Below are 2,381 nucleotides of genomic sequence, written 5' to 3'. Positions count from 1 at the left end.
CTCACATAGCTGTTTTCAAACAAGCTACCCCTCTCTAAGTTTACATTTTGAGTTTACAGTCTATATTTTATTTTATTTTTCTCAGTTTTACAGTTACACTTATATTGTTTACCTTGTGTGTTATGTGCAATTATTGCTGTTTAAGTGTAGTACTTTTTTACTACTGGCTGCAGGTGCAAAAGTACATTTCACTGTGCATTGTACTATGTATAACTGTGCATGTAACAAATAAATCTTATCTTAATCTTATTTTATCTGGGAGCACTGAAAGCACCACCCAACGCGATGTCGAAAGGAACTAAATGATCAAAGAGATGATGAAAAAAAAAAACTGATAAAATAAGTCCTCCGGGAACGCATTCCGATTGGCAATCATGTTTTGCACTTATACTGAAATTATACCAAGGGACGGGCCAGCAGTATGAGATGAAACAATTGGCTTTACTCTTCAGACCCGTAGCCAGGTCCACTTCCTTTACAGAGTAAATGTTCTAGTATGGAAATGTTATCTGCCTACCAAAACGGCTGAAATTCCAATGATGCCCAACACTATTAATATTTGATCGCCGAAGAAATCAGAAATGAGCTTGGTGCAAGCCTGCAAGAAGACAGGAAAAAAAAACTGTGGGTTGATCTTGATAAAGCAGTTAGGAAGTAAGATAAGTCATCCTGCACCACACTAGCAGAACCAATATGAGCACCAACAAAATTGAAATGTTTTTTAAAAACTTACTTTGTGTTCAGGATTGTTACAGATCCTCCTAGTTATTTCTGTCAGTGGGTCTCTCCCTCCACAGCACTCAAGCTGCAGACAAGGCAGAAGGGAAAGGAGGTTAAAAAATAACATTTTAAAATATGAGCCAAAGTCCTCCATGCTTAGCATTTAATATTGTGCTATCAAACCCTGTCTCCCCCGCTTGTGAAGCTCATACTAATGTTTTCTTCAAAGCCAAGCAACTATCACAATGCAGGATGTATGTAGGAGTCATCAATTTATATGAAGTAACAACACAGAGAAGCAGCTGGACAATCATGACGTGGTATTTTGTACAGTAGTCTATGAAAAACAAATAATGGTGTGATCATTTTTAAGTGTACCATGAATGAAACATACAATGTAAGCATTAAAAGATCATTGAGATTTAGAAATAAAAAAAAAAAACTCATCCTTTTATTTAGCTTCCATGTAAACAGTTATGCAATCAGAATGTTTTTAATCGGGTTGAAGACACTTGTTTTTCCCCACTTTAAACTGGGACTGGGATTGGTAGGAAATAAAAGTGTATGCTCACCTTAAGGCGGATGTATATGAGAATGCCAGCAATGTCCGGGTGTTCAGTATCATCATACAGGTTTATCACGCTAGTATAGAAGTCCTCGAGGAATTTTCTAATCTTGAAATCACAAAATCACAAACACACAGAGCTGAAGTCTTGGTCTGGATGTCAGCTATCAAGATATCCCTTGGCCACACCAGAAACTCCAAACCCTTAGCCATAACCCCACAGAGTTATTCAGTGGATTGTTCCTTGACTGGTTTACAGGTACAGTACATGCTGATCTGGCAATGGTAATTGGAGGTCCAAAATGATCCTACGTTACAGGTTTCATTTGTAATTGTTAGTGGCTCCATTTAAATGGACACTAGCACTGAAGTAATAATCAGAATAAAAATGTCTAAAGTGCATCCCACAGATACTTGATCAGTTTGGGATCTAGTGAATTTGGAGGCCAGGTCAACACCTTGTTCTGTTCTTCATGTGTTTTTGGGTTGTTCCCAAAGCATTTTTGTGTGTGTCTGTGTCAGGTTGCATCCTGCTGGGGATGGCTGCTGCCATCAAGGAGTGTCATTGCTATGGGGTAGAGGTGCCTGGTCTGGTCTAGGTGGGTGCTACATGTCTAAGTAACATCCAAATGAATGAATGCCAGGTCCAGAAGTTTCCCGGCACAACATTGTCTTGTCACAAGATGGTTAATGTTATTTACTTCTCCTGTCAGTGGTTTTAATGTTGTGACTGATCTGTGTAAATAGACCTTTTCCATTTTCTTCTCACCTCATCAAGCCTGGAATAAACATTCACTCCGACAGCAAGTTCAGCTACTGTCAGAACAACCAGGAGGACGGCAAACTAAAAAGAAAGAGATCAACAACACCTTTTATGAAGAACAAACTCATGAACAAGTAAACAAAAGAATGAATACACACTTCTTCAGTATTACACAAGTGTGTCACTATTAAACAGGTATCGATTAAAAGAAGCGTTAACATGAACAGTCTTTAAAAGTATTTTTAAAATGGAGATTCGCTTGTCGGCTGCCTCCAACTTGTTTAAATGGCTGTGCCGACTTGTTTCTGTGTCTCAATTCACATTTGCATTATG

At 38.4% G+C, this 2,381-nt stretch overlaps 1 long non-coding RNA gene across 1 annotated transcript; it reads right to left on the bottom strand.

Annotated features, from left to right (window-relative positions):
* Nucleotides 1–739: 739 nt before the first annotated feature.
* LOC311507105 lies at nt 740–2,150 on the bottom strand. The gene is made up of 3 exons (XR_014699716.1): nt 2,055–2,150; nt 1,293–1,394; nt 740–805 (listed from the first exon to the last, which is right to left on the bottom strand). It is a non-coding gene; the product is annotated as an uncharacterized lncRNA (long non-coding RNA).
* Nucleotides 2,151–2,381: the final 231 nt, after the last annotated feature.

This window comes from Chelon labrosus (assembly GCF_963514085.1).
Source record: "Chelon labrosus genome assembly, chromosome: 21".
NCBI lineage: Eukaryota > Metazoa > Chordata > Actinopteri > Mugiliformes > Mugilidae > Chelon > Chelon labrosus.
This window is presented reverse-complemented; position numbering and strand designations above follow the sequence as displayed.